Genomic DNA, 25,118 nt, shown 5'->3' on the forward strand with positions numbered 1-25,118 from the left:
CTTTGGAAAAAGCTATATCCATATCTCTCTGAAATGTGGCACCTGCATTCATTAATCCAAAGGGCATCTTCAAATACATGAAGGTACCCCAAGGAGTAGTAAACATAGTTTTGGGTTGGTCCTCAGGTTGGACTAATATCTGGTTATAGTCAGAGAATCCATCTAATAGTGAAATCCTAGATGAGCCCACTACCCTTTACAATATATGGTCCATTTTCGGTAAGGGGTAGTTATCTTTTAAAAAAACCTTGTTCAAGTTTCTAAAATCTACACAAAGTCTAATTTCACCTGTGTTTTCCCTAGTTGTAACTAAGTTTGAAATCTAGTCTGAGTATCTAATGGGTGCTATTATTTGGGCATCAAACATACTTTTAACCTCTTTTTCTATGGATGGCATAAGAACTGGGTTTATCCTTCTTAGTTTATGTTTGAAAGGTTTATGATTTTCTTTTAAAGGTATTTTGTGTTGGATTATGCTGGTGTCATAAGATTTTAAGTCTTCATAACTCCATGCAAATACATCTTGGAACTCTTTAAACAAATTTAAATACTTGACCTTTTCCTTTGGGGGTAAGGCTTTAGATATCTTAATGAGCTTTGGATTATCTTCAGTTCCTATATTAACTTCTTCTATGTCAGCTCTTAGAGGTTCCATCTTGGGCTTTCTAGCTACATCATTAGAGTCAAACAAATCCTCTAAAGGTACTAATCCTTTAGGCAAAAAATTATCTTTCAGATTAAGAATCTCAGGATCATCATCCATTATTTCATCTATCTCTACATTTTCTAAACTATCTATTTCTACCTTAGTAAATTTAGTTGGTTTATGTACATCAAAAACATTTACATCTAAGCTGCTTTCTACATTACTGTCTATTGTGCAGTCAGTATCTATCTTATAGTTCCAAAATTCACCTTCATTGTTCATGAAATCATAGATCTGAGAGTCCTGTGAAAAGATCTGTTAATACTTCAGGTTATCTGGTATAACAGGATTGTGTTTGACTTTTGTAGTGCACTGGTGGTTTGGTTGAGATGGAAATTTACAAGTACTAGCAAATGTAGCCAGACTGTGGGCCTACATGTTTTGTTTTCTGGGAATGGCAACAAAGTTTGATTCCAGGAGGTCCTTGACCAAGTCTAAAATAGTATCTCTATATCTACCAAGCCTAGGGTTGTTGACAGAATATTCACCACTGATCTGTTTCATAATCAGCTCTGAGTCTCCCATAATAGAAACTCTTTTGGCTCCCAATTTCCTAACCAATTGTAACCCTCGAATCAGCGCTTCATATTCAGCCATGTTATTAGTACATTTGAAGTTCAATATGAAAGCATGTCCCTCAGCATGGTTATTTTCCATATTATGGATCCAGACTCCTGCACCAACCCCCAACCTATTTACAGACCCATCAAAGTCTAAATTCCAAATTGACTCATGGAATATGTTCTCACTATCAACTGTTCTGTACTTAAGGTCTTTGGCTGTGATTTTATTTTTATCAATTTATGCATTGTATAAGATGAAGGAGTCCATATCTAAGTGCATGGAGTATATGGGAAAATATTGGGGCTTTTCCTCACTACTAACCATGTACTTCATCAAGGTCTCTCTATATAATTTTCTTGGTTAGCCAAAAACAGATATGGTGGCATAAGACATATCAAACTGCAAATATCCCTGCAATTTTGATCCCCATGAGCGAGATAGTAGAATTACATATTTTGGTGGGATATTTGCAACAAAAATGTCCTCCAGGGCACTAGACAAGAGTCACACATAAGTCTTTGAATAAACCAAGGCATTTAACCTGGCTGGAGTCAAAAGAAAATAAATCCTTATAAGGCCTGGTAATGTCTAGGTTGAGTCTTTCCATAATTGCTTTTGGCATTAGATTGTGGGATTCTCCTGAGTCCAACATAGTGTTATGCAAAATTTTATCATGAATATTTAGGCTGATGTAAAACGGAGGAACTCCCCCTTGTTGATGAATTCCATTGGCCTCAGGGCCAAACAATAATTCAGGTTGGTCATCATTCAAATTAACAGAATCCTCTCCCTCTCTGATGTTCAAAGTCTCAGTTATCTGTGACCTATAAGTTTCATTCTTTACCGGTTTGGTCAAAGGAACTGATATCTTTAATTTTGCTATTTCATTTTTAATATTGAAAGGGAGATGAGGTTTGTTTTTTTGATTCAGATCTTCCTTAATATGTGTAGTTTGAGTGTCTTTATCCTGTTTCTCAGTGGTAGGAATTTCATTCTATGTTTCTAATTTTTTGCCTTGATTTCCTTTATTTTTATTGTTTTCAGTTATTGGCTCTATTTGGGTTTCAGTGGAGGTTATATCTATAGTCCTAAGGGTTGAAGTTTCAGGTGTTCCCCTAGGGAGAATTTGCAATACTTTTTTAAATGGAGCTTCTTTTATTATCTTAGTCTGGGTTTGGATGGACATTTTAATGGGAGTCTCTTTATTCTTCTTACTTCTCAAGCTATATTGTTTATGTACCTCATATATAGCTAATTCATATCCCTGCTAAAAATCAAAAGATTCAGCAGATTCTGACTGTAACTGTTGAAGCATATATAACTCCTGTTCTTCTCGAGTAAGAAAAACAATCTCTTCCTCTGTGGTTTCCAGTAAGTTAATCTGGGTATCATCATCTGCCTCTTGTTTTTGTGATTCTTCAACATAGTTTTCTTGGAAGGGGGGCCTAATATGTTGGTCTGGTGTAGCATTTTTTGCAGTATTAGGGTTCTTCTTGAAATTTGGGTTTCTTGTTGGGGGTTGTTGTTGTTGATTATCCCATTTATTTTTCCTATCCATGATATCTAACATATGCATGATTCTTTCTAAAATTTTAGCTAAAACATCTACTTTCCATTTGAAGTTGAAGCTTCTTCTTTAAACACAACTTTATTTTCATTCCTCATTCGTGCTTTCCTAGCTAACAGGTTGGCTTCTACACTGACGACATTACTCTACATTTGTTCAAGTGTTTTAGGATTTCTCTCCCTTAGCTGGTATGACATATCAACATCAAAATCATCAGGGAAATTAATTAATTCTAGGTCAGGTGGAGGCTTAATGCTGGCTAGAATTGCATTATAGATATTATTAAACCTAGTGCAATAGTCTTGAATTGACTCGTTGGGAGCTCTCCTAATATTTTCATATTCAAAAGGTATTTTCAATGGTTATTTTTTCTTTCCCACCTATCAATGGATAACCTTTGAAAATTTTCTAGGTCTGCAATGTGGTTGGAAGGAAAGGCTTTGAACCACTTCTTGACATCACCAGTTAAAGTTTGGGCAAACAATCTCATCTGGACATCTGCCTCATCTATTTCATGCAATTCAAAAAATTGAGACATATTGTTTACATGTTGATGGGTAGTGTAATGACCAGTAGCATCAAACAGGAAAATCTTACTCTGATAATCTGCAGGCATGGCATGAAGTTGGGCAGGTAGAACAAGAGAAGCATATACGTTTGCCATTGTTGTGATTCTAGTTTGGCTGGGGGGTATAGTTGAGGTGGTTGAAGATGTTGAGATTTTCTGTTTGTAGCAAAATAGGAAAAATCTCAGCTAATGACAACAATAGAATTCAGGTCCTAGATTAACTCCAGTTTGTTGGGAGGGAGTTAATGCCTCCTATATTTGATGTGAGGGAGTTAATGAGGCTGTTAGATTTTCTATGCTATATAACAGGCAACCATTCGGATGGTGTGCTGAGAGAGAGTGAGAGTTTTATGTGGTTTTCATTATGTAATCTCCAATTTGAATAATAAATTCCTGGTGCCTATGTTTGGTGGACGTAGCACAGATTGGTTGGGTGAACCACGTTAAAAACTGTCTCTTATGTGATTGATTATTTTGCTGTGTTTTTATTAATATTGTTGTGCCTCTGAATTCCAACAATTGGAAATTAATGTAACAGGTTGCTAAGTCTTTATCGACAGAGAATTTGTTTCAAGTTATATTACAGAAAGATGACACAGCTTATCAGTGAAACATCGAAAGCCCAAACCATTCTCAAGCCAATGGTATTGTCCCTGCGCGTGTTTGTTTTTTTTTTTTTTAAATGACCGAATGTCATAAGAAGCCCCTACGCAGTGTGATTTGATAAAACCCGCGTGAATATATTCCAGTCTCTGCTATAAAACGCAGTGCCAGTTAGATTGTGGGAATTTTTTGTGTGCTGGGATATTGAAGTTTTTTTTAAAAAGGGACGTATCTTATTTTTTTGAGATGTGTATATGGCAGAAAGTTTTTTTTTAAAAGAAAAGTAATATAAGTGCAAAGGGCAGTTTTTTTTTTTTTAAAGGCAAAGGCAGAAAGGCATAGGCAATTTGTTCTTTTATTGCTGGTTGGATATTGGAGATTATTGTGTTTTTTTGTTGATACAAGATGGCCAAAACACAAAGTGCCCGGTTTGAAATTGAGAAATTTAATGGCAAGAATAATTTTGAGATCTGGAAGGTGAAGATGCACGATCTGCTGGTTCAACAAGGTGTGGCGAAAGCACTGTTGGGGAAAAACAAAAGGCCTCCTTCCATGACGGAGGATGAATGGGATGAGATGGACGATAGAGATCTAAGCGCAATTCGGTTATGTCTGGCGGACGATGTTCTGTTCAACATTGTGTCAGAGAAAACCACCGCAGGCTTGTGGTCGAAGCTTGAGAAGCTCTATATGACGAAATCTTTGACAAATCGGATTCTCCTGAAACGACAGCTTTACGGTTTGTGGATGAAAGAAGGTACCTCAATTTCTGATCACCTGAATGTTTTTAATACCTTACTGGTGCAATTAGACAGTCTAGATGTGAAATTTGATTCAGAGGATAAGGCAATAACTCTATTATGTTCATTGCCTGAATCCTGGGATCACTTTGTTACTTCCATAAGCTTTAGTACATCAGATATCCTTGAGTTTGACGATGTTGTTGGAGCCTTGTTGGTTGAGGGGACGAGGAACAGGTCGAATGCAGAAACCTATACATCAGAGGTAATGATGGCCAGAGGTCGCTCACGAGAGAGACACTCCGGGGGAAAGCATAACGACTCTCGCTCAAAGTCCAAAGGAAAGAAGCTAAAGGTGAAGTGCTGGCATTGTGGCAAGGCTGGACATCTGAAAAAGGATTGCTGGAAGTGAAAGCAGGCTGCTAAAGAAGGATCTTCGATAGAAAAGAAGGAAGCCAACACCACAGATACAGGTTCAGTATCAGGTTCAGGTATGAGTGATGAGGTATTGTCTGTTAATGTTTCAAAACATGATCAACATTGGTTGTTAGATTCCGGGGCATCTAACCACATGTGTATACATAAAGATTGGTTTAAAACATATAGATCAATTGATGATGGTGTTGTGTACATAGGTAATGATGTAACATGTAATATTGTGGGAATTGGGAGCATACAACTGCAAATGTTTGATGGGACAACAAAAATATTAACTGATGTGAGGCATGTACCAGATTTAAGGAAAAATTTGATTTCATTAGGAGCACTTGATTCAAATGGATATAAAACTGTAATTCAAGGTGGAGTAATGAAAATTTACAAAGGCATCTTACTAGTTATGAAAGCTAAGAAAGTAGGAAATCTATTTCAGTTAGAAGGTAGAACTGGGTCAGATCATGTGTCTGTGTCTGAACATGACAGTAGTTCCATTCACTTATGGCATCAAAGATTGGGGCATATGAGTGAAAGAGGATTGAAAATTTTGGCTGACCAAAAGTTACTTCCTAATCTAAGATCTGGAAAATTGGATTTCTGTAAACATTGTCTGTTTGGTAAACAAAGTAAACAAAAGTTTAAAACAGGCAAACATACTAGTAAAGGCATACTTGATTATATCCATTCAGATGTTTGGGGTCCAGCCCCTACAACGTCATATGGTGGCTCGTCATATTTTGTATCATTCATTGATGACTTTTCTAGGAAGGTCTGGGTCTACATGTTGAAGAGAAAGTCTGATGTTTTTTCAGTTTTCAAGCAGTTTAGAGCATTGGTAGAAAACATCACTGGTAGAACTATAAAATGTTTAAGAAGTGACAATGGTGGTGAGTTTTCCTCCAAGGAGTTTGACAGCTATTGCAAGGATGCAGGGATCGAAAGACATAAGACCACGGTTTATACTCCTCAGCAAAATGGAGTTGTTGAACGCATGAACAGAACTCTTCTGGAGAGAGCAAGGAGTATGCTGAGTAACGCCGGGTTGCCGAAGGAGTTGTGGACGGAAGCGGTGGCAACAGCTTGTTATGTGATAAGCTGATCTCCATCAACGGCCATAGACTGCAAGATTCCGCAAGAGGTATGGAAAGGACACCCTTGTGACTATTCTAAACTCAGAGTGTTTGGCTGTGATGCATATGCTCTAGTGCCTAAACATCAGCGCACTAAGTTAGATCCAAAGTCTAAAAGGTATATCTTTGTTGGGTATGGTGTTGGAAAAAAGGGATATAGATTGTGGGATCCTACTACCAGCAAAATCATCATCAACAGAGATGTAAAGTTTAATGAATCCTCTCTTGTACAGTTAGATGTAAATAGTAGATTGAAACGGGATGATGTATCTGATTTCCAACATATTCAGTTTGACAGCATTTCTAATGATAGTCATAACGACCATAGTTCAGATTCTAGTCATGAACATGTTTCAGAATCAGATTATGAACAAGGTTCAGATGGAGGTCATGAACAGGTCTCAGATGGCAATCATGAAGAAGTTCCTACAGATGATAGACAGCCAATTGTGGAAGCACCAGAAACATTCTTAAGGAGGTCTACAAGGATCAAACGTCCTCCAAGAAGGTATGATGATCATGTTACTTCAGTTGCTTTGATCGCTAATGATGATGAACCTTTGTGTTATCAGGAAGCTGTAGAAGGTTCAAATAGTGACAAATGGAAAGCAAATATGAAGGAAGAAATGATGGCCTTAGGTAAGAATGGCACGTGGGATCTGGTTGAACTTCCCCAAGGCAGGAAAACTGTGGGATGCAAGTGGGTGTTCAAGGTGAAACGGGGTGTGAATGATACGGAAGATAGGTACAAAGCGAGGCTGGTTGCAAAAGGGTTTTCTCAGAAAGCCGGTATTGACTTTCATGAGATTTTTTCACCAGTGGTTAAAATTGTTTCAATTAGACTTGTGTTAGCATTAGTGGCTTTGCTTGATTTAGAGTTGCAGCAGTTAGATGTTAAGACTACATTTCTACATGGTGATTTAGATGAGGAAATTTATATGGAACAACCGGAAGGGTTTGTTCACCATCGCAATGAGAAATTTGTCTGCAGGCTCAAGAAGTAATTATATGGCCTGAAGCAGTCGCCTCGGCAGTGGTATAAGAAGTTTTATTCTTTCATGTTGAGTTAGAAATATGTTAGAAGTGAATATGATCATTGTGTTTATTTTAAACAGTTAAATAATGGCATGTTCATTATCTTAGTGTTGTATGTTGATGATATGCTTTTAGAAAGCAAAAGCATTGGAGAAATCAACAGGTTGAAGACTCAGATGGCAAGGACGTTTGATATGAAAGATCTAGGAGCAGCAAGACAGATTTTGGGCATGGAGATTTTCAGAGACAGTAGTAATGGTAAGCTATGGCTATCACAACAGAAGTATGTTGAGAAAGTACTTTTGAGGTTTGGTATGAATAATTTGAAGCCTGTTTCAGTCCCTTTAGCTTCCCATTTTAAGCTTTCTTCGAGTTTATGTCCTAATACAGATGAAGAAAAGGATTATATGTCTCGAATTCTGTATGCCAATGTAGTAGGATGTTTGATGTATGCGATGGTTTGTACTCGACCAGATATTTCACATGCAGTTGGGGTTGTCAGCAGGTACATGGCAAATCCGGGTAAAGAACACTGGTCATCAGTGAAATGGGTGCTTCGGTACTTGAGAGGCACAAGTAGTTATTGTATTTCTTACAATAAGAGTAGTGAATTTGTTTGCGGATATGTTGATTCCGATTTTGCAGGTGATTTGGATAAGAGAAGATCAACTTCAGGGTACGTCTTTACTCTTGCAGGTGGAGCTATAAGCTGGATGTCAAAGCTACAGAATATTGTTGCTTTATCCACTACTGAAGCAGAATACATTGCTGCTTCTCATGCTTGCAAAGAGGCGGTTTGGTTGAAAGGTTTGCTTGGTGAGTTTGGTAGGTTACAGGACAACATCAGGTTACTTTGTGACAGTCAAAGTGCAATACATTTGGCTAAGAATCCGGCCTATCATAGTAAATCAAAGCATATTCCAATCAAGTACCATTTTGTAAGACAGGTTATCACTGAAAGGGGCATTTCTCTTGAAAAGGTGCATATAAAGGAGAACTGTGCAGACATGTTCACGAAACCAGTTTTGTTGGAGAAGCTACGCTGGTGTTTGGCTTCTCTTGGCTTGCAGAAAAGATAAAATAATAATAACAGGGCATCAGGCGAATTGTTGTCAAGGTGGAGATTGTTGAGATTTTCTGTTTGTAGCAAAATAGGAAAAATCTCAGCTGATGACAACAATAGAATTCAGGTCCTAGATTAACTCCAGTTTGTTGGGAGGGAGTTAATGCCTCCTATATTTGATGTGAGGGAGTTAATGAGGATGTTAGATTTTCTATGCTATATAATAGGCAACCATTCGGATGGTGTGCTGAGAGAGAGTGAGAGTTTTATGTGGTTTTCATTATGTAATCTCCAATTTGAATAATAAATTCCTGATGCCTATGTTTGGTGGACGTAGCCCAGATTGGTTGGGTGAACCACGTTAAAAATTGTCTCTTATGTGATTGATTGTTCTGCTGTATTTTTATTAATATTGCTGTGCCTCTGAATTCCAACAGAAGAAGGGCTTGAAACTGATGGAGGTGAACTAGATGATGATGAAGATGGTTGATTAATAAGTGATTTAGGTGATTGAATTATGGTGGATACAATTGATGAAGTTGTGGCAAAGGAAGGTGGATTTACAATGAGTGATGATTGTGAAGAAATTTGAGATGCAACAGTAGTAAGGGCAGCTAGCTCTATAGATTGCTGAAGATAATCAATATCTATATTAATAATTAACGTAGAGGTCAAGGCTTCTAACTTGTCAAAATCATCTAAGACAAATTTATCCAAATATCAATGAATAACCCTTCTTGATTCGATGAGTTGAGTAAACTCAGGGTCTAAAATTGTTTCATGGATATCATTCTTAGATTTGGTTCTAAATAGTTAGAGTTCAATTGACAAATCGAAAGGGACTTCTTCTAAAGTTGAAAACTCCTCAGGGAGTGAATTATCTCTATATAGTTGGCTACTATTGGCTTGAGTTTCTTCGTTTTTTGGCTTCCTTAGAATTCTGTATGGGTCATCCACTATAGATGCAGGGTTTGGATCTGGGTTGGCCCTAGTGTAGTGAATATTTTTAGGAGCCAAAATTTTAAGTTTTAAACTGTTTTTATGAAATTTTTTGAAAACTTACTTCAGGTAATTACCTTAAGGGGCTCAATATTTGATTAAAGGTTTCCTTAAAGTTTTTATGAGACTGAGCATCGAAGTCCCCAGTATGGTCGCCAGAAATGTTATCACTCTAATAATTCCTTTGAAGTAATAAAAAGGAAAAAACAAAGGTAATCCCTATCCACTTTTGGAGATCACGACCTCGCCTTCCTGATGCTCAGAGAGGGCTCTCTCTTTAAAGTTTAACTTTGTTTTAGTTACGATGTTTCTAGGCTAGCTATGATTGTTCAAGGGGTTTTGATTTTGTTTGAAATTGGGTGGTGGGATCTCTTAAACAGATGGATAAATTAATGTCTTTTGGACCATTGGGCTATGGAGTAAACTGATAAGGAAGAAAGGATGGATAAACTCACTAAAGGGGATATTCCAAGGGCAAGATAGTAGAGTGTATTTCAGAATGTTTGAGACAGAGGGGTGAAAGGGTTTCACTTAGGGTGAGAGAGCAGTCAAGGGTTCTCAGGCCCGAATAATAAATGAGGAAGGAAGGGCTAATCAAAATCAAAGGGAAGTTAAGAATCCTTTAACCTGGATTATTTATGAAATCAATCTAAATCAAAGAGAAATTAAGAATTCTTTAATTTAAATATCAAAAGGAAACATTCAAATGATTAACTGTTAAAACAAAGTGTGATTTAAACAAGTTCTGAAATATTATTCCAGTTATAGCATTTAGATTGAAACACATATAAGATTATGAATAACCTTGAGAAAATGACAAAGGCGCATGAAAATACTTGTTTGAAATTTGCTCAACACATGAATCCTTGGAACAGTCTGATCTTTATTAATCAATCTAGCTTGCTGGTTCATCAACTGATACAATAACCTTCTGGGTCTTCTTGATCAAAAAGTCTATAGAAATGTCTAATATAATCCACACTACATAATTCGAATTGTGAAATATTTATACAAAAGTTTATTACAAAATATCTCAAACTGATTTGAGATTTAATCTAGGGAAGAAAAATATCTTCTTGCAAGAAGATTGAGACTTCTATTGAACTGCTTCATGATGTCCCTTTTATTTTGGTACTGTTGGCTTTTATGGTTTGATTCTTAGCCCTTTATGTTGCTTTGTTGTTTGATCTTTCACGCTGGAAGATTCATTTACTTTAGTCTTTCATCTAATACACTTTGAAAATGATACACTTTAAATGTACTGACCTATCTTCATCCTTTTACCTGATTGTTTTACTTTTACTATTCATTAACCTATTTACTGCATATTTCTTACAATAAATCAATTAATTTCTCCCATGCTTTAGCATTAGGTAATTGGATTTTTAGCATCCTCCTATATATTTCATCTACCTCGGTGTATTTGGAAAAATTAGGCTTATTGATAAACAAGTATTTTACCTCATGTTGGAGGTAAAACAAGTTTTCAAATGTTTGGTAGAGTACTTTCCCTGTTGGAAATGCTTTGATTGATGATGTATTGACATGTTCTTTTGATAGCTCTCTGAGTTTTCTGTTGTAATCCTCTTGTGTCATGAGCTTGTCATTTATCACTAAGGGACTCGGTAACCCTTTCTCTCCCAAAATTTCAAACTTAGCCATAAATCTGTTAATGGCTACCTGCATATTCTAACACTTGTCCTCCAAGTTTAGCATTAAGTTTCTCTTGGAGAGGACCTTTCTCACCTCCAAAATTGTTTCTATTCTGTCCTCTATCTCCAATTCCTGAAGCTCATACTTATTCTTACTATTAAGGAACTATATAATTCTGGTAGCTTCTTCTGGCATTTCTCCTAATTCTTCTTTTACTCTTTGGATGGCCTTTGTAGCCATCTTTATTAAAGCTATCTGCTAAAAAATCACCTAAATGGGTGGCCAAATATCATTGACAGAGTCAATGATATTGGCCCATAGTAGTTCCTTAGCTTTCCCAAGGGGTTCTTTCAGTGTTAGGTCCTTCTCCATGGCTTTCAATCTCTCACTCATCTTGGCAGCATTTTGCACTTCTTCTTTGTGCATGATTTTGGAAAGCTTGTAATCAATTTCCAAGTTTGTCACCTTTTCTTTGAGCTTATTCATCTCTGTAGTCTGTATGGACATTTCTTCCATAGCTTTAACTAACTTTGTTGCTTCTTCACCTGACGTACCTACTGCTAATGTAGACTCTGTGGAAATTGGTTGCGCTGTGGCCATAGGAGCTGTGGGAGCCAATGAGGCTACCAATGTGGAAGGAACAGTCATGGTAATTACTGGGATGGCATTCATTGAGGTAGTGGAAATATCAATTTGCTTTAATTGGATTAGGTTGTCCAATTCCTTCTCTGTCTCCCTTAACTAATCATTTAGTTTTAGGACTAAGTCCATCAACTTTTCATGCCTTATTTGGTTTCCCAAGACTTCCTGTGTCTGGGGATGCTATAGTTGAGGTATCTTCAACTATTTCTTGAGTGCTGCAATGTAATCATTCTTTTTCCTGATCAGTTTTTCAATAGCTTTGATGTCTTTGGGATCATGTCCCAATTCAATCACTAAGTATTCCAAAGACTTGATTCTGGTGTCTTTGGCCTGTGAGGAGGCCTTTTCCAACTGATACTGGGATGAAATTTTGTTCAATGAATTCTACAACTGATGGGCAGTGATTGATTTTCCAGTAAGGGTGAAGTAAATCATTCCTCCAGCCTCTTTGTGAAATTCAATTTGGTCAATGGGATGAATATCCCTTGCCAATACCTCAAAATTGATCTTCTCGAAATCTGCTGATGTCATTGGTTGTTGTATAGTTGGATTTATGAAGGACATTTGCATTTTTCCTTCCTTGATGTCTAAAGCTGACATCAACCTGGCTTGATTGGTAGATGTAAGCTTGAGATACTGTGCATAAGATTGTGCCTTCAGTTTCTCATTTCTCATTTTGATTTCTTTGAACCTATCCTTAATGTCCTTGTCTTTATCAGTAGGTCTACTAAATGAGGAGACTTCTACACTGAGCTGCCTTTCCAACATTTGAGTTTGTGAAGTAGATGGCTCCTGTGTTTCCCCAGATGGAGTTGTGCCCTTGCTCATGTCTAACTCAGTATTAGTTATTTCTACTGAGCCTTCTATGTCTTCCTGTTCTGAAACAAGATTGAGTCTTGACCTTTTACTCTAGTTGGCTTCATATTGCACATTTGAAGTGTCCATATCTTAACTGGAGGCTCCCTCTCTATTCATCTTGGGATTCGTTTCCTCATTCTGAGGAGTCTGCAAAACAACAAGGGTACTCATGGTTCCTTCTTGCTCTAGTACCTATAGGAATGAGCTTTCATCAAGTTGTCTCTCTAGATCAAACAAGGTATTTTCAACATCTACCTTTGTACTATCCCTGTCTATGAGAGTGTTTTCCAACCACTCAGATTGATTGGAATATCTCTCTATTTCTAGTATGGGGTGATGAATGTAAGGTCCCAATTTGACCTTTTGTCTTATTTTGGTAATAAACCCTTGGGGGTCATACCTCCATATGAAACTGTTTTGGAACTTCATTTGTTGCAGAATTTGATCTGCTTCCTGCCCTACTTTTCTAGAATTGCAAATGAAAGGGCCTAACTCATTTTTGACTTTGAACTAAGTTCTTTTCTTGGCTGATACATAGTTGACCTCATCAGAGTTCACTATCTGCCTATAATACTCTAGAGAAAATAACCTCATTGGGAGGTATTTGGGTAGTTTGTATGGGGCAAGCTGGCAACCATAGATTCTTATCTCAATGTGGTTTTGGTAAAGGTACCAATCTACCACCTTACTTTTCTTGGACAATTGGAGGACTCTTTCGATTTCTTGACTTATCCTAGGTGGATGGATTCCTGTCAGCATGGTCATGACTGGATGGAAAAAATATTTAATGAAGTCTGTGTAGGTGTATGGTGATGAATACTTGTGGAATAATGGTGTCCAAAATATGACAGACGTGGGCTGGCCTCTAGTATCTAGCTTTTGGATGGTGAAGGGAAATCTGTCTGACTGATAATACAAAAACATGTGGTATACTACAGAAGAGTACTTGAATACTCTTTCATTATGCATTCTGGTAATTTTTTCATGCATTCTTTTAGCTATGAACTGGGAATAATTGTACAAAGTAGTAGGAGGCTTTCAAGATGAAAATGGACATGAAGGCTAGGGTGAGCTCATCAACAAATTCATTTGCAGTACAACCCAACATACATGATATCATAGTCACAATATGCTTGCCACTTTCAGAGAAATGGCAGAAACATATGGAGGGGCATCTTTAGGAAGGTGCTACTCTTCTACCATGAAAGTTTGGAAAATTTGGGTCAATTTTGATGGACTCAATTTGGTGTATAGTTCTAACAAATCCCCAATGGAGAGTGGGGCCAGGTTTGGACATGGTTGGACTTGCAACATCTCATTGATTGACTCAACTATAATGGTAAAAAAGACTTTTTGGTCAGGGGACATTATAGCTCTCTGGCTAGGAATGTAATAGGCATGGAACATATGGACAATCTCAGGGAAAAAATGTACTTGTGGAAACTGGTATTTGGGAAAATTAGAGTCCCAAAGGCCAATGTTATTAGAATGGTTTAGATATATGTATTTACTCAAACAATGATTTTTGAGCAGGTCTTCATATGCACTTGTGTCTCTGATTTGAAAATCCATGTCCGCCAGGGGAAGGTGGTCAAGGTCCAAATGGGGAGTTGTGATAGGTTTGACATCCATGGTGATAGGGGCAGCCATAATTCAGTTCTTGTGGATTTGAATTAGGCAGTACTGGTTTATTCAGAGGTTTTGAAGGAAACTCAGAAACTTTCAGAAGGGTTTGGGTGTGCGCTTTGAATTTAAAGTAATTTCAATTAATTTTACTTAATTAAAATACTTTTAAAGACTGAACGTTTTCAAATTTGAAAGGGTGTCTGGTAATTTGTTTTCAAATACTTGGAATTTGGGTGAATTGACTTCAAATTTGGTGTTCTTGGCAACTGCAGGAGTTTGAATGGCCTTGGCATGGACTGAGATGTTGAATGGAGTCTCTGCAACTTATTCAGGAGTGGAATTTGAGGTCAATTAGCAGATTCAGCGTTGATAGGGGTCGCAATGGTTCGTAGAGGTTTACACAGAAAAGGAGCGAAAAAAGGTGAAATAGGGCTTCCTGGCGTTTTTATTGAGCAATGGTCACTTTTTAGCGGGTAATTCGCAAATGAACAATGGGTGTTTTTTCAGGTTGAGTGGGGAGGCGGTTTCGCAAGCCATCACACCACTTTTATGGAGGAGGCGGTATTTAGGAGGGGTCACCCGATCTATGCCAGTGCTTGACACGTAGCAGATGGGGGGAAGGGGAAAACCACTTTATCGAGCGGGTAAAGTTTGGCCATCGGGTGAACTCGATATGGCTGTGGACTGTCGGATGTGGGCCTTGATGATCAAACGACAGTCGGGCAAGGGATGTGCACGGATGATATGAGCATAGGTTTCATGGGCCCAAGGCTTTAATCCTTGGCGGTTTGGGGTTATTTAGGATTTAATCATGGGATTAAATGATCGGGTGGGGTTTAATGATGGGATTACTTTAGCTTTACCGAGAAGCGGTAAATTAAGTCAGGAATATGAGATAAAGTATAGTTTATTACTAAACTAAAGGTATTTTGTATACATACAATAACAATATAATATAGCTTCCATCATTTTTCTTTTTAAGATAAACAAAATGGTCAGAGTGACATCTAGCTAACCTTTTCCAGACATAAACCTATCAAACTTTAGGTACCACTGCCTTGGAGCCCGTTTTAGGTCATATAAGCTCTTCTTCAACCTGCACACTAATTTTTCCTTCCTTTGACCTCATACCCTTGTAGTAGTTGCATATATATTTCTTCCTCCAAATCCCCATGGAGAAAGGTTGTCTTTACATCTAACTGCTCAAAATGAAAATATTTCACTACCACTACACTTAAAATAGTTCTGATTGAAGTCATTTTAGCAACAAAAGAAAAAATTTCATTAAAGTCTATACTTTCCTTTTGTGCCGACCCCTTAACCACTAGTCTAGCCTTATACCTGTGTTTACCTCCATTTTTTTCCTTCAACCTGTAAACCCATTTATTCTACAATGTTGTTTTACATACAGGAACTTAACTAAGTCCCAAGTCTTTTTATGCATCAAGGAGTCCATCTCTTCTTGCATGTCTTGCTACCACTTCTTCCTTGTTTCTACCTGCATTGTTTCTTCATATCTTTCTGGTTCACCAGAATCAGTCAACAATACATAATGTAATAAAGGAGACTATCTTTCAGGGGTTTAACTTATCTTGGTAGATCTTCCAACACCAATTTTAAGTGTTTGAGGTGCATGTTGCTGTTGTTGTTGATCATTATGATTTTCAGACACTTTTAATTTTTCTGTGATCTCATCAAGCATTGTGCATTCTTTGTTTTCCTTTTCCTTTTTCTTTCCCAACATCTGATCCTTACACAAGGCCTTTTCATTAAATATGACATCACTGCTCCTAATGACTTTGTGATTTTCGTAATCATATAAGTGATAACCAAAATATTTAACACCATATCCAATAAAGGTAAATTTCTTTGATTTTGCCTCAAGATTTGTTCTATTTTCTTTATTAATGTGAATAAAGGCTTCACAACCTAAAGTCTTTAAAAATGAGTAGTTTACCTTTTTACCTGTCCGTACCTCCTCTGGAATACCACCATCCAAGGAACTTGAAGGCCCTCTATTTATTAGATAAACAATAATATACATAGCATCTACTCAAAATTGTAAGGGTAATCCTGCATGTAATCTCATTCACCTTGCATGCTCCATGATTGTCACATTCATCTTTTTTGACACACCATTTTCTTGTAGTGTTCCTATAACTATATTCTCTCTACGAATTCCATGCTCTGAACAGTAGTTATCAAACTCTTTGTTGCAGTATTCACCTCGATTGTCTGATTTGAGACACTTCAACTTCTTTCTTGTCTCATTCTCAACCAAAGCTTTCCATTTCTTGAAAGTATCAAATACATCATATTTATTTTGAACACAATAAATCCAAGTTTTTCTAGTTGCATAATCAATAAAAGTAACATAATAGTGAGAGCCACAGAGATATGATACCTGAGAAGGTCCCCATACGTTTGTATGAACAATCTCTAATTTTTCCCTCTTCTTTTCTTTCCGACCTTTGATAAATTTAAATCTCGTATGTTTTCCATAAACACAATTTTCACAAAAATCCAAATCAACATGCTTCAAATATGGCAAAAAAATTCTTGAGTGAAGAATCTGCATCCCTTTCTCACTCATGTGCCTAAGCCTATGATGCCACAATGTCATATCGGCTCCTATGGAGGTTAAAGAATTAACATAATTAGAAATACCATTGCATAAGTACAATGTACCAACCTTTTCGCCTTTTTCTATTACCAGGGCTCCTTTAGTGACATTCTAGGTTTTTTTTGTGAATGTAGTTACACAACCTTCACCAGCTAATTGTCCTATTGAAATTAGATCTTTCTTCAGATCTAGAACATTCCTTACATCCTTCAACAACCATTGGTTTCCATTTTGTTGCTTTATAAAAAACTTACCTATTCCAATGATTTTACAGGGTTTATCATCACCCAAACGAACATGTCCAAAATATCCTTGAACATAGTCATGAAAATGTTTCCTATCAAGTGTAGCATGGAATGAATCCCCCAAATCAACCACCGAGGCATCAATAATATTTTTAATGAAATAATCAAATCATCTTGTAACACATCACCCATCACATTCACTTCATGATTGCTCTCTTGTTGTCCATCTCCTTCTTTTCCCTTCCGTGACTTACAATATTTCTTTAGTTGTCCTTTCTTCCTGCATTTCTAGCACACTATCCCCAATTTGGACTTGGATTTTCATTTCTTAACTTACTGTGATTTCTTGGGCTCTTCCTCTATCCATTTTTCTTCCCCTAGTCTATGCATTCAAAGCATTACTTGATGTCTCACTAAATATTTTCCGCATTTCCTCGCTAAGGATGGCACCAACAACATCATCAAGAATTAAAGTACTAGATCCATAGACAAAGTTAATAATAGCCATAACTAAGCTATTCCAACTTTTTGGCAATGGGCACAGAAATAACAGAGCCCTAAATTCATCATCAAAATTTACCGCTATAGAACTTAACTCACCGGTAACCTTGTTAAATTCATTTAAATGATCAGCAACAGATCCTCCTTCTGACATATTCATATTAAACAAATCATGCTTTCATGGTGTGTAACACATGCATAATGATTATGTTATGTATGGCATCACATTGTTTACATTGATGTCCTGTGTTGGCTCTTGTATGTTGGTGTTATCATGTCATATGTCTCTGCATTGAATGGAAATTATATGCTGGTGGATGTGTGTTAAAATCTATAACTTCATACTTCATATGGTTTTATTATACCATGAGTTGCATTGAAAATTCAAACCCTGCATTGATTTGGTATGCACGCTTATTGAAATTCTATTGTATTTTATTGTTATTGCTCTCTTCATTAAAGACTGTGTGTAATTCTTGTCAGCAGCATTGGTATATGTTCATTGATTCTTATTATATGATGGTGTGCCATATATTGGTTGAATTTCTATATGCATTGAGTTCTTTGAAGGCCCTATGATATATATGGTATGTAATGGTTCATAGCATATGATTTATGTTGAAGCATATGATTCATATTGTTATATGCAATATTTGATTTAAATTATTTATATGTGGTGTTGAGTTTTTATTGATTGTTACATATTCAAAACCATTTGGTTGACTTTTGAATAGATACATGTATGATGAGTCTCTGTTAAGAATTTTTTTTAGCAAGAATTTTATCTATTCAAGGTCCAGCCAAGAAGTTTTGGAAAACATGCATTCTCTTATTTCTATATTTGGATTGGTTCTCACTGGAAAAGAGAAATACCATGAATGGTCCAAAAAGATAAAGCATGCCCTCATTTTTAATGAGTTGTGGAAAGGAGTACGTGAAGGAGACGCTGGAAATCCTCCTGAAAGACCCACTTCAGACAAAGAGCTCGCCACTATGGGAGAATAAGAATAGCAAGGCCTATGCCTTGATTGCAACACCAATCAATGAACAGGAGATTCGTCATATTGTACCATTTTCAAATGCTTTTGAAGCCTTAAATAAGATAAAAGATTTATATTACTGGCACCTTGAGCTTGAACAAATCCAATTAATGACCAAACTATTCAATCTAGAATTGAAAGATGATGATCCCCTTACTTGTTAAATTATCATTTTTTTCCTTCAATTTATTAATTTTTTGAATAAGGAGGTTAGTTTCATAATTACATAGTAAAGACACATCTTGTTGTTCCTTTTTGAGCTCCTCCTCCTTTTTTTGTTCCCGAGGTTCCTTTGATTAAAGTGGAACAAAATGAAATTTAGGTCATGGGGTATGTTATTTTCAAATTATTCTTCTTTCTCTTCATTTTGTCGTCCCCTAAACTCCTTTGGTTATGCTAATATTGGGGTAGTTGATGGTGTAAAAATTATCCACACTCTCTTCTTGGGATTCTTTCCACCCAATGGCTTCTTCAATTTCATCTTTTTCACCGTAGTTTGTATAGGAGTATATTTTTCAGATACTTCCTAAGATTCCTTAGGTATTTCTATTTAAAGAACCCCTGACTTAGCTGATGTTATTCTAGATGCCCATGTTTCAGTAGTCTCTACCTCATGCCCTTCTTCATCAATAGAATATCCATAATAAATATCCTCATATTGTCCACTGGATATATCCAAATTTTCTTTAGTCCATGCCCTTTTTCTTTCAGAGGATGTACCAACAAACCTTCTTATGGAACTCCATCTCTTAGGGTTTATGTAATAGAGTCTAGGAGTTGTAAAAACTTCTTTATCTAGGAAGTGCAACTATTCTATTGTGTCTAGGAGGTGTATCTTCTTTACCTTCTAGTGTTGTTTCAGCACTTACCTCCTATTCTTCACTTCCTGGCTTCTTCATTTCCTCTTTTTCACCGCCGTTTGTACATGAGTATATTTTTCATATATTTCCTTATATTCCCCAAGAATTTCTACTTTAGGTGACATTATTCCAAGTGCCCCTATTTTAGCAGTCTCTGCCTCAGATCCTTCTTCCTTAATAAGGCATCCATAATAACTATCCTCAGATTATCCAGTGGATATATCCATAGGTTCTTTAGTGCATGCTCTTTTTCCTTCAGCAGATGTACGAGCAGATTTTCTTATGGAACTCCATCCCTTATGTTTTTTGTGATGGGGTCTAGTAGGTGTAACCGCTCTTCTTTTTCTAAGAAGTGTAACTGCTCTAATTTTTCTGGGAGGTGCAACTGCTCTAATTTTTCTGGGAGGTGTAATTTGTCTCTATCTACTGGTGTTATTTCAGCAATTACCTCATGTTCTTCACTTTCACTTTCCTCTGTTTCAGTGGTTGGTGCATGTGACTTTGCCAATAAACCAGTCCATGTACTTGTTGTTGCAGTGAATGAATTATGATTAACTTGATGAGTGCATGGTTGGTTAAGAAAGTCTTTTGATGTTTTGTCATACGTACTACCTCTTCCATATGTTGTAAACATTATAGAAAATAATACGACAAATTTATCAGTTTTCCATTACGAAAATGTACCAAAATTAAAAAATGATAATTGAATACTTTCCTGAAACGTCCCTCGCAAATAATGAACTTTTGAATAAAGAAAGCCATGTTATCCCAAAGGTGAAGAAGGGATGTTCTATCAATACCTCTGCCCTTGCTCGTCACTTTATCTCCTTATTGTAAAAATGTTTCCATAGCTATTGGAATTGTTATTTTCCTAGAAAACTAGTGAGCCTTTGTATGAGGTAAATCAGTCACCGTGGAAATTATGTCCTCTGTAACAACAATTTTAAATCCTATGACCTCTAAATGTTTATCCTGCAAATCCTATTTGAATTACATAGCAATTTGTTCACTAAAACCTTACAGCTTCTCAAAGTAGACTAACCACCCTATATTCCTGAATATTTGTAGGGATTTTGGATGGTGTAGCAATGCACCAATGGAGTCTGATCATGATGGACTATCACTCCTCCCATGGTTGTTATAGTGACTCTTAATACTTAGAACTACTTGGAGACTGTTACATGGTAGCACTTGGTACATACAAAAACTTGGGTAGAGAAAATCACTCGAATGAAATTTGGTAATGGGTAGGGAATAATTAAGGTTGACATTTCAATGAATTCAAGATTTTCATCATAAATGACAACTACCAAGAATGATTTCCAAGTAGTCACATTGATTTTCATAAATGATCGTAGGAGTAATGGTGATAGTGGATAATTATTGATTTACGATAAGTGTATTGTGCATCAACCAAATGATAATTATTGAATTTTTCTATAGTCCTAGTGTACCATATGATACATAGGGTACACTCCCCCACCCCAACTTAATTACAAAATCCATCCTTAGTATGTGTAACAAAAAAATTCATATCCAACGCCATAATGAGGAGAAAAATGGGCTATTACAGAGGAAGTTAAAAAGGAAGATAAAAAGGAAGCTAAAATGGATGCTAAAAAAAATGTCATAACTAGGATCAAAATAGGGGTTTGCACAGGAAGATATACATGAAGTTACAATAGGAGCTAAAGAAGAGGTTAAATTGCATGTTTTAGTCAGCACAATCTAGCACTGATTTTTTTGATAAGGTGGAGACGAATAAACCATAACAATCAGTGGAAGCAAAAAAGGGAGCTACAAAGGAAGCTAATCACAGGGATTTTTTGTACTATTTCGGATTAGGAAATTCTTGTAAATAATGTAAATAAGAAAATAAAGAATACAAAGAGACACTGGAATACAAATTCCAATAGTCTCCCTCTCCTTTTATATATTCTAATTTTCTCTTAAAGAAAATCACTAATTCCTGGAGTTACTCAAACCTGGACTGACATGGTGTCAGAGCTACAAGTCCCATTTAGCCTTTTTCTACTATGTAACTCCTATCCACTACCATATTCCCTGTCATTGTCCTCTATCCCCGTCATTATACTTTGGATTTTTCTCTATGTTTGACAATGTGTATCTTCTTTCCCTCTCATTGATTCATTAATTAAAAACTTTGTATCCTACTGTGTGTTGATGTCATCGTTTATATAAGCGTTGGAATTGAACCTTGAAGACTTGTTGTGAGATGAATATCGTGAACCTTGTGTTGGTAATGTTGACATTGATGTCAAATGGCCATGATAAGGAAACTTTTTGTCATTAAGATGATTGATTAATGTCTATGAATGTTATTTATGTAATTGCAAAGGTTGAGAGTGATGTGAAGTGCAAAGGCTGAAAATTATTAAAATGGAACATAAAATATTGAGACAAAAGCTGAAACATATATTCTTTCATTATACAGACAACTATAGATAATACAATTGTGATTTGTCTCCTTGTAATCATTACTAATTGAGATGTTTTATTTCAACTCTATTTTATTTTACAAATTTTCTATCAGAACCGAAAATGAAGAGACAATGCTTCATTTCATATTCCTGCAAAGAATACAAACAACTAATATGGCTTGCTTATAAAATATATAACGTGGAATGGAAATATATATTTTTGAAGTAAAGTAGTCTACATAAGAAATTTGATGAGAAGAAACAGGCGAGGCACAAAGTTGAAAAGAAGAAGCAATACAGATTTGCAATAGACTTGACAACAAAATTTAATATAAGCTAACCAACACTTTTGACTTGATGTTGTGATTGAGACATTTTTGTCCCTTTCTATGTAGCATCATGATAAAGAACAAGTTGTAGCCTATTGAGCTAGGAGCCTCCTATGGGTTGTAGCTTGTAGAAAATTTGTGGGAGTTGGAGCTTTCTTTGAGGCAGGAGCCTACAAAAATTTGATGTAATAAGGAATAGTAGCTTGCCTTCACATCACTTTCAACCTAAAATTCATGGTTTTCTCCCTTCAGGGTTTCCACTTATATCTGGTGTCTTCATGTGTTGGTTATTGAATGTTGTATGTTCTTGAATTATTGATAAGTATATCTGCAAATTTCTTTCTCTGACACCTGCAAAAGGATTCCAATAATAATGGAGCATATACATAAACTATTAGCTGCATAAAAAGAAAATTAAGTTGAGAAAAAATTAAAGTCTTAAATTACTAATTCACCCCCCCCTCCTCTTAGTAATTTCCAAACATAAATATCAAATTGTATCAGAGTAGGTTCCTTCAGTAACAGTCCAACAACTGGAAGGAGGTCCTAAGTTAGTAAAATGGCTAGTTAAGAAGGATGCTCAACAAATAAAGCTCCTCTATTTACTGGTACAAACTATGCCTTCTGGAAAGTGAGAATGAAGACATATTTAATGTCTCTAGGAGTAGAAGTTTGGGTTGTTGTGATGGTAGGGTATGAAGAACCAAAGGAAACGACTAGTGACAAAGATGTCCAACTGAATTTTGTAGACAATTCAAAAGCTATGAATCCACTTATAAGTAGTCTATGTGAGTATGAATTTATTAAAATAATGCATTGTTAGACAACCAAGGATATCTGGGTCAAATTAGAAAATATTCATGAAGGAGATAAAAAGGTAAAAATGACCAAATTAGAAGAATATAAAATGCAGTTTGAGACCTTAAAAATGAATGAAGATGAAGATATAGCTAAATTATTTTTAAGAGTTGATGAAGTCGTAAATGTAATGATGGGTCTAGGAGAAACTATCAAAGAAAGTGTAATAGTTCAAAAAAATATTGAGGTCATTTCCTTCTAAATTCAATCCTAAGGTTTCAATTATAGAAGAGACAACAAACTTTGAGACTTTGAACAGAGAACTACTTGGCCCTTTAACAACATATGAGATGAGAATTCCAGAAGGGAAGGCAGTCACTAGAGAGGCAATTTTCAAGGTAGACAAGTCCATAGAAGAAAAGGAATGTTCATGCTCAGGTTTTGATGAAGAAGAAGCAAAAGTTGTTAGAAGATTGAAGAAAGGTACATGTAAGTACAAAGGAAAACTTCCATTTAACTGTTTTAATTGTGGAAGAGTGGGGAATTATGCCTCAAAATTTCCTTATAAGAAAGAACAAATCAGCTTAAAGGAAAAAAAAGCCATAAAATGAAGAAAGAGACAAAATTTAAAAGAAAAAGCTTCTATGCTCAAGAAGATAATAGTGTATTTGAAAGATCCAATAAATCCTCTAGTGAAGACGGAACCAGTGAATACATGTTGATGGCCTTGGAAGAACTTGAAAAATATTTCCAGGAATATGAAGAAGAAGAGGAAGGTGAGGTAGATCTTGAGGGGGAGTTGATTAGTTCCCTCGATGAAATAGAAAGGCTTAAACTAAAGAATAGAAAGTGGAAAGAGATCCTATTGAAATATGTAAAATAAGAATCAAATTCAAAATATATTATCAAGCTGAAAGTTGAACTTGAAGAAGAAAATAAGTTGGAAGACATTTTGATGCAGCAAATAAAAGAGAAAATCCAGGAGTGTGGAATATTGGAAGAAGAGGTGGAAAGTTTGAAGAAGAGATTAGAGAAGGCACAAACTAAATTAAACATGAATATTCAACAAATAAAAAGTTCTGAATAATTGGATGTGATATTAAATGATCAGAGGTCTCCACTCATAAAGACTAGGTTAAGTTATGAAGTAAAATATAGTGAATCCAAGGCAGAGGATAAAAGGACAATAACTTTTGTAAAAGCTATGAGGGGAGACAATGATAGTTCACATCAATATAAGAACAAAAAATTGAGAAACTCTTCAACGTCAAATGAAACTTTGCAAAGGAACACTATGTAAAATTATAGAAGGCAAAAGGAATGGACAATAAAACAACAAACTATTGGAGACCATACTTCTTTAGGAGACAAGATTATCAAATGTCTAGATGGTAATATCCTCAAAAGATATCCATTACCAAGTCAAAAAAAATTCTATGGATATTGTTACTTCTATAAAAATTTTGGACATAAAGCTACAAATTGTAGAGCTTATGTCAGAAGAATTGATGTGGGAAATTCTAAGAGAAATAAGGCTAATAATGGATTCACATACATCAAAACAAACATGAATCTAAATAAAAATCCATATGCTCCTCTCCTTGATATCACTGAATGTTTCCATTGTCACAACTTTGGGCACAAGTCATATGAATGTCAGCTTAAGGACAATGGATTATCATCTCAAAATAATTATAGAACAAATGGATGCATGAAATGGAGAAAGAAGAAGGAAGAAAAGAAAGTTGATAAGTGTGACCTAGTTTTATATGCTCAAGATCAAAACAATAAATGGTATGTGGACAGTGGATGCTCTAGACATATGACAGGAGATAAAAGCAATTTTGTATCCCTGGATGAAAATAAAACTAGAAATATCACATTTGGAAATGACGAAGCAGGAAGAATTATAGGAAAGAGTACAATCAATCTGAATAATGGAAGAGGAAAGGCTCAGTATGTACTGTTCATAGATGGTATAAAACATGATTTGTTGAGTGTAACTCTATTGTGTGAAAAAGGTTGTGATGTTCTCTTTAGAGCTCAAGACAGTGAAATCAGGTCAGCATCTACAGGAAATATTTTGGCTAAA

The sequence above is a fragment of the Pinus tabuliformis genome, chromosome 3_1 (genome assembly GCF_031772625.1).
Source record: "Pinus tabuliformis cultivar Carrire ecotype Pingquan chromosome 3_1, CPIR1, whole genome shotgun sequence".
NCBI lineage: Eukaryota > Viridiplantae > Streptophyta > Pinopsida > Pinales > Pinaceae > Pinus > Pinus tabuliformis.